The sequence below is a fragment of the Lactuca virosa genome, chromosome 9, assembly GCF_052849685.1.
Source record: "Lactuca virosa cultivar CGN04683 chromosome 9, Lactuca_virosa_CGN04683_v6, whole genome shotgun sequence".
Lineage (NCBI taxonomy): Eukaryota > Viridiplantae > Streptophyta > Magnoliopsida > Asterales > Asteraceae > Lactuca > Lactuca virosa.
In genome coordinates this window covers 219,850,587-219,858,849 of record NC_136434.1, presented here as the reverse complement: position 1 = coordinate 219,858,849, position 8,263 = coordinate 219,850,587, and the positions used below count along the sequence as shown (strand labels likewise).

The following is an 8,263-nucleotide window of genomic DNA, read 5'->3' as shown; positions in this document are numbered from 1 at the left end:
TAACATATCAAATCATTCTGTTCAGATTAAGTTAAAACGAAACAATCATATATACTTGTCCTTATCAAGTTGTTTAATTTCCAAAACTCATTAAGTCAAATAGTAAAAGACCTGAGGAAAAAAGAAAAAAGATCGAACTAATTATATAAATAATTGCTTCCCTTCATTGTTGATTTGTTTAACGGTTGATCATCCCAAAGTTGAAGTGTGAGAGTGAAACTTGAGTGAGACTTTGTTTAATGTGGTTCCTACTAAGTGATCTATTTATTGTTGATTGTCTGTCTTCTAAGATGATTTTGTTTGAAACACTAAAAAGTAGTATTAAACTAAAAAACTAGTTCATACAAAAAAAATGTAATACACTTATTAATTCAATCAAAACTTATGTACAACTCAATTTACAACAACGCTCTAGCCATTGCAACAAAATTAAAATTGAATCCAAATCAGTTAAGATATATACCGAATAAAACACCTAATTGTGATAACTCAAAATAAAAATATAAAATATATAATCAGATTATATTAATATAAAATAATGATTAGTTTAAAGTTAATGAGTCAATTAGAGGCAAATTATTAAGATTAATGTCAAAAAAACCATCACCTTCATTGGGGCATTAAATACGAGCAAATGAGAGGTCTTCATCGGTTATACTCTTAGGCATTATAAGTAGCACGGAAAATCAACTAGAAACCCCACAGAAATTTCTGAGATCGGTTGAGAATCAAAGGAGAAGTAGAGATTGGGAGTTCTTGAAAAGTTTTCGGAATTTTCTTGAAATCAAGGTATGACCACTCGATTTGAGTTTGATATAGTTGCTTACATAGGTTTATATACATGTTAAACGTATTTTGGTTCAACCTACGGTCTCAATCTCGTCCAACTAAAAACAATTTGACAAGGAATTTTAAGGAACGTTTTTTTATAATTTGTCTAATCCACTCTGTTATGGAGTATGATTTTGAAAATTGTTTATGGATAGTTGTTAGTATGAAGTGGAGATAATTGATGGCAGTTTTAGTTAAGCATTTAAAGTAATTTTAGAAGCTTCATCGTTTTAAAAAAAATGGCTACAAATGGTTAATTTTCGGGTTAAGAAGATGAGAATTCGGATCAACAACTTTTAAACCAAAGTATAAGTGGGCCTATGTTTCCTATTTTCTTTCTTTTCTTTTTCTTTTTCACAACGGCAGTTTCGAACGTGTTCTTTTACTTTTAATTGAAATGATATTTACATAGGTGGTCCTTACATTTTGAATGATTTGCTAAACTTAACCCTAAGCCATATAAAACAAACCAACCTAATTGTTGAAAGATTTGAGTTCATGATATTGCAACTTTAGTCCTCGGAGTTTTTATAACATGCTATTTCGTTAGAAATTACATTCTGCAGTTTCACACTTTTATATTTTGTATATTTGGGAAAAGATTTTTACAAATTTGTAAGGGTTAAACCTTGTTATTATAGCAAGTAAATTATAGGTGACATCATACATTAATATATACAATTTATGCAATGTTGGCACTGACGATATATATATTTGGGATAAAATGTCGTAAATATGTTAAAAAAAATAATTATTTGTTAGGCGAATGAGACATATGGATAGTTGAACCAAAATAATCACATATGATGCTTTCCTAGGATTACAACCTTAGAAAATTTGTTGGTGGAATATAGGATGCAGGTTAGCAACAAAGCTTCGGTTAGGACTTATCGGTTGCAATGTGAGTTTTTTTCGTGTTCTGTGGTTGCTCGCACGTAAATGTTTGTCATGCGATTTATATGCGGTTTTCAATTATTTATTAACAATATATTTTATGATAAGTATGGTTGCGTAAAAATGTTATTTTGGATTTGTTATCTACTGGGTGTGTTTTTGGATGACATGTTTAGCGGGAACGGGTGGGTGTTTATTCGCCGTGAGCATGACAGATGTGTGCGATCGGCGGGGATAGGAATTGAGAGTCATACTCATTTCCTTGGATATTTAAAATACTTGAGTACAATGGATGATAAGTTGTCTCAAGGAGAAGGGAAATGAATCTTTGGTTCTTTCTCTGGATAATTAATCGTTCCCCTAAATTATGTCGTCGGGTGATATGTTTTGTTATATGATTTATTGAACATATATGATAAAACTATTTTTTTAAGTGATGGACATGTATGTGCAACACGAACTCACTAGGCCATATGCTTACCCATTTAGAAACTTTAAATGTGCGCAACCCAGGAAACTATTTAGCTAGTGGCAGAGGAAAGGACAAGGAGGAGGATTAATCAAGAAGGCAAAAAAAGGAATTCCGCGAAGACGTAACACCCGAAGCTCTTCGGTTGAAGACTTTATATTATTTTATTTTGCTTCCGCTGTAGTTTTGTTTATAAGTAAATTCACAATTAATCTTGGGAGATGTTGGAACGACAATTTGTCATTTTATCAATATTTGAAAATTGGGGTGTTGTCCAAGTTGGTATCAGAGTCAGGTTTAAGCAGATTAGGTGTTTGCATAAACACTTAAGCTTAGACGGAAGGAACGAGAGGTAATCAAACGACTAAATTAGACCAAATCTCGCTTGTAGGTATCATGTCTTCAAGGAGATCTAGAAGGTTTGCTAGTGTCACCCCGGAGGAAGAACAAATTCCAGTTGGAGCTTATGTTAGAGCACCAGGAGATGTATCGGAAACTCCATTGATCCCTAATGCGAGTCGTGGACGTGGCCAAGGAAGAGGAGGAGGCAGGGGTAGAGGAAGAGGGCGAGGAGCTGTAACAGCACCGATAGCTGCACCGTCTGGCCAGGGTAGCTCCGGCTCCCACCGCGGTCGAGGCCAGGGTCGAGGTCGCGGAAGGGGCCGTGCGACAAACATGATCACTAGAGAAGAGTTGGTTGATGAGATTGCTCGGGCGATACACGCTACCTTACCAGATGTAGTTGCTCAGGCACGAGATGCAATAATAAGTGAGTACCAGGGTAACTTGGGCGGAGGTGAAGAGGACTATGAGTATAGTACACCAAATACAAATCCTGACCCAAGCATTGCACAACCCTCAAGGCACATTGACAACCATGAACGGAGGGGTTGTAGTTACAAGACGTTCATGAATTGTAAGCCACCTATATTTAATGGAGAAATCGATCCCGTTTTGTCATCAACATGGATCATGGAGATCGAGGGAACGTTTGATACTAGCAAATGTGCGGATGAGGACAAGGTGATTTATGCTGCAACAATGTTAAAAGGGGAGGCTATACATTGGTGGGGTATGGTGAAAGAAGTTAGGGGGCGTGAGGCGGCCAAGAAGATGTCGTGGGATGAGTTTCTAAGAATCTTTAAAGAAAAGTTTTGCCCTCGAACGGCGGTTAAACAGTTGGAGGAAGAATTCTTGAGTTTAGAACAAGAGAATATGACTGTGAGAGAGTACACCACTAAGTTCACTGAGAAAGCTAGATTTGCAGAGTTTTACGTGTCTACGAAGGAAAGGAGGGTGGAGAGGTATATTTGGGGACTAAAAACGGCCATTCGTGAATTTGTAGAAATTCAGAAACCAGGTACCTTTCAGTCTGCTGTAGACGCCGCGGAAGGCCGAGAGCGGGAAAAGAATCGTCAGGGTGAGGATAAGCATTTAGGAAAACGGAAGTTGGAAAGTTTAAATACAGACTCAAAGAAAGGCAAGACTTCTAGTTCAGATTGTAACTATGAGCAACAGTCTGGGATAGAACAATGTACTATATGCAAACGATTCCATAAAGGGGAGTGTAATATGAACCAAAGAACTTGCTACAAATGTGGAAAGATAGGACATATCGCTTCTAATTGTAAAGTGGGGAAAGTATGTTATGGGTGCGGGTCCCCAGATCACATCAGGTCAAACTGTCCCAAGAATAAGGGTAACAATAACCAACGCATGATGACAGAGAAAGGGAATCAGTCGGGAGATGAAAAGGCAGAAACGACAAGAACAAAAGGAAAAGTTTTCCATATGACAGCTCAGGAAGCTCAGGATACCCCAATATAGTGGCATGTACTTTCTTAGTAACTCTATATTATGGGTGCTACTGGATGTGGATGCAAACATTTTTTTTTCATTACTTTTTGTAAGTTCCTAATTATGGGTGCAAAAGCTTTAGAAATAAAGACTGATGATGATCATTGTGTAATCGTAAGAGTGGAATTTGATGATTGCTTGATTTAAATAAACAGTTGTTTTAGCACCATTAATACTAGCACCCGTAGCACTATGTTGTTTTGATTATCGTGGTAGGAATGGATTGGTTGTTAAAAACCAAGTTAACATAGATTATAGTAAGAAAGCTATTCAGGCATGGGTACGAAATAGGAGAACATGATGTGATACATATACCATTTGTAAAGGAATTCTCGAGAGTCCTATTGGTTAGCACCAACAAGGATGAAAGGGTTTATTTAATAGTTGCAGGACCTACTTGAAAAGGATGGTACATTGTAGATGTGCATGGATTACCAAGAGTCAAAGAGGGTGTAAAATCTTTACTGACTACAAGAGTGTCAATTTCATGTTTGACCAGATACGATTGGTCATGAGGCAACAAGATGGGTGGGAATTCTAAGAAACAGTAATTGTGAGGTTTTGTTACTTATACACTAAGTCATAAGCTAAGGAAAGAAGCAAGTAAGATTCAAAACGATGAGAATTGTTGTAACGGTAAACTGGGTGGACCGAATAAGAGTTAGAAAGAATCCATGGTATAGGATAAGTGGAAAGTTTTTAGATTTGTTTAACTGGTGTAAGATGACATATTTAATGAGGACATAGGTGTATGATAGCCGGGAACATAACAAGTGTGGTGTGACCGGCGGGAGATAGGAATTGAGACGTTACTCATTTCCTTGGATATTTAAATGCTTGAGCATAATAGATGTGTTGTGCCAAATGGGAAGGGAATTGGACCATTGGTTCTTTCTCTGGATATCTAAAATGTTCCATTAAATTGTGTCATTGGGTGAAACATATTTGTGGGAAAATTTATTAAGGAGATCGTTTGCTTGTCAATTTATGATCAGAACCTTAGTTTAATGTCATCATTTTGGAAGAGATTACAATGAGAAATGGATTAGTTGGTCAAGAAGTTAAGGAATGTGGAGATACAACTCATGAATGCTCAGTAAAACTAACATAAAGGGTCAGATGCGACATGGGGAAACATATGCGATAAGAAGACCAAATACCCTTATCTGGTTGTTTAGTTCAAATTCCGAGGACGGAATTTTTCGAAGGGGGGAAGTTTGTGATAACTCAAAATAAAAATATAAAATATATAATCAGATTATATTAATATAAAATAATGATTAGTTTAAAGTTAATGAGTTAATTAGAGGCAAATTATTAAGATTAATGTCAAAAAAACCATCACCTTCATTGGGGCATTAAATACGAGCAAATGAGAGGTCTTCATCGTTTATACTCTTAGGCATTATAAGTAGCACGGAAAATCAACTAGAAACCCCACAGAAATTTCTGAGATCGGTTGAGAATCAAAGGAGAAGTAGAGATTGGGAGTTCTTGAAAAGTTTTCGGAGTTTTCTTGAAATCAAGGTATGACCACTTGATTTTGAGTTTGATATAGTTGCTTACATAGGTTTATATACATGTTAAACATATTTTGGTTCAACCTACCGTCTCAATTTCGTCCAACTAAAAACAATTTGACAAGGAATTTTAAGGAACGTTTTCTTATAATTTGTCTAATCCACTCTGTTATGGAGTATGATTTTGAAAATTGTTTATGGATAGTTGTTAGTATGAAGTGGAGATAATTGATGGCAGTTTTAGTTAAGCATTTAAAGTAATTTTAGAAGCTTCATCGTTTTAAAAAAAATGGCTACAAATGGTTAATTTTCGGGTTAAGAAGATGAGAATTCGGATCAACAACTTTTAAACCAAAGTATAAGTGGGCCTGTATTTCCTATTTTCTTTGTTTTCTTTTTCTTTTTCACAACGGCAGTTTCAAACGTGTTCTTTTACTTTTAATTGAAATGATATGTACATAGGTGGTCCTTACATTTTGAATGATTTGCTAAACTTAACCCTAAGCCATATAAAACAAACCAACCTAATTGTTGAAAGATTTGAGTTCATGATATTGCAACTTTAGTCCTAGGAGTTTTTATAACATGCTATTTCGTTAGAAATTACATTTGCAATTTCACACTTTTATATTTTGTTTATTTGGGAAAAGATTTTTACAAATTTGTAAGGGTTAAACCTTGTTATTATAGCAAGTAAATTATAGGTGACATCATACATTAATATATACAATTTATGCAATGTTGGCACTGACGATATATATATTTGGGATAAAATGTCGTAAATATGTTAAAAAAAAAATTATTTATTTGGCGAATGAGACATATGGGTAGTTGAATCAAAATAATCACATATGATGCTTTCCTAGGATTACAACCTTAGAAAATTTGTTGGTGGAATATAGGGTGCAAGTTAGCAACAAAACTTCGGTTAGGACTTATCGGTTGCAAGATGAGTTTTTTTCGTGTTCTGTGGTTGTTCGCACATAAATGTTTGTCATGCGATTTATATGCGGTTTTCAATTATTTATTAACAGTATATTATATTTTATGATAAGTATGGTTGCGTAAAAATGTTATTTTGGATTTGTTATCTACTGGGTGTGTTTTTGGATGACATGTTTAGCGGGAACGGGTGGGTGTTTATTCGCCGTGAGCATGACGGATGTGTGTGATCGGCGGGGATAGGAATTGAGAGTCATACTCATTTCCTTGGATATTTAAAATACTTGAGTACAATGGATGATAAGTTGTCTCAAGGAGAAGGGAAATGAATCTTTGGTTCTTTCTCTGGATAATTAATCGTTCCCCTAAATTATGTCGTCGGGTGATATGTTTTGTTATATGATTTATTGAACATATATGATAAAACTATTTTTTTAAGTGATGGACATGTATGTGCAACACGAACTCACTAGGCCATAGGCTTACCCATTTAGAAACTTTAAATGTACGCAACCCAGGAAACTATTTAGCTAGTGGCAGAGGAAAGGACAAGGAGGATGATTAATCAAGAAGGCAAAAAAAGGAATTCCGCGAAGACGTAACACCCGAAGCTCTTCGGTTGAAGACTTTATATTATTTTATTTTGCTTCCGCTGTAGTTTTGTTTATAAGTAAATTCATAATTGATCTTGGTAGATGTTGGAACGACAATTTGTCATTTTATCAATATTTGAAAATTGGGGTGTTACACTAATCTTCGGTGCTAAAATCAATTTTGAGCAAAGGCCCGTGAGCATATAATAAGCCTATGATCAACTGTCCTTTCTTGAGTTCCCTTCTTCCCACGTTAAACTTTCGTAGGAAGTGTCTCAAAACTTTATTTGTTTTCGAAATGTGGTTGCCAAACCTTTAGAACCAATTATTTCTCCCAAATGGAAAAGTCATTATTTATTTGCTGACTCGATCATTTGATACTTTGCAGTTTGTGGCATCTAAATTGATTGCTATCACTATCATTCACATCGAGACTTTTGTAGTCTACGACAACAGATTAGTAATGGGTGGTGAATAGCTATAATGGACCGATGGGGATAAAGATGATGATAAAAAAAGGGAAAAAGTAAAAATATATTAAATACAAGGAGTTGTATCTATTTGATGGCTGTAGCTGTGTAACATATGTTCTCAAGTTCATTACACTAACTCCTTAAATGTAGGGGTTTTAATCTCCTCAATCTGATCGGGTTTTAGGTTAATCGGGTTTCAGATTTATAAGGTTGAGTTAGTCTGTTTAATTATAATAGGCTGGTTGGATGTTGTTATTAAGTTATCATTACAAGATTATTCAACGATTACATTTTTTTATTGACAACTAATATTTTTCAGACAGTTCAAATTCTTAAAATGATGCATGTATATTTTTTTTAAAAATACTGTAAGTTTTATCATCAGCAATATAGCTCAAACTTTGGCCGAGCGATGGGCAAAGTGTATAACATCAATATCAAGATCGAAATGGAAATCATGGTACTTAACTTGAAACTTGCAACTGCATATACAATACAACGAAAGTAGCAAACATGACTTAAAAAATGATTTCTTACGATTATAATACGAAGCTATTATAAAATATCTGATTAACTTTTTATTTAAAGTCTCGTGATGCTATTTTGATTTTATGTTTATTGGAGGCTATTAAGACCTTTGGTTGAGTTACGATGCTCATTTAAGCAACCTCAAATCTTGTATGA

The 8,263-nt window shown here is 34.9% G+C and overlaps 1 long non-coding RNA gene across 1 annotated transcript; it reads left to right on the top strand.

Moving 5' to 3' along the window:
* Positions 1-704: 704 nt before the first annotated feature.
* LOC145136800 (uncharacterized) lies at positions 705-7,621 on the top strand. The gene is made up of 3 exons (XR_013720717.1): positions 705-789; positions 1,686-1,732; positions 7,495-7,621. It is a non-coding gene; the product is annotated as an uncharacterized LOC145136800 (long non-coding RNA).
* Positions 7,622-8,263: the final 642 nt, after the last annotated feature.